Genomic DNA, 453 nt, shown 5'->3' with positions numbered 1-453 from the left:
ATGTTTAAAGAATTTTAACCAGGAGAAAAAAAAATTAGAGAGGTTGCAAGAGAAAAATAGAAAGTAATAAAGATAATGGTGAAGAGAAATAAATTTAGTCTCCTAACCAATTCTATTCTCTAACAATGAGATTTTTTTATTATAAGTGTATGTTTGGATTACAGATTATAATGAAAATTTATATACAATTGATTTTACGAATTTGATTTGGATGAAAAATAAATTTGTGTTAAGGTGATTTATATTTGGCAATCTTTATATCAAAATGGATTATAGTTAAATAAATGTTGTTTGAATTATACTACTCAAAATTACTTTTAAATAAAAAATTACTAAAATAGACATCAACTTAAATAATTTTTTTTATATTATCCTATCATTTTAATTTAGATATTTAAATAGATCTTATTAGTTAATTTTATAATAAAATTAATATTTACTTAAAAGAATTCT

This window comes from Arachis ipaensis, chromosome B03 (genome assembly GCF_000816755.2).
Source record: "Arachis ipaensis cultivar K30076 chromosome B03, Araip1.1, whole genome shotgun sequence".
NCBI lineage: Eukaryota > Viridiplantae > Streptophyta > Magnoliopsida > Fabales > Fabaceae > Arachis > Arachis ipaensis.
Note: the sequence above shows the minus strand (reverse complement) of the source record.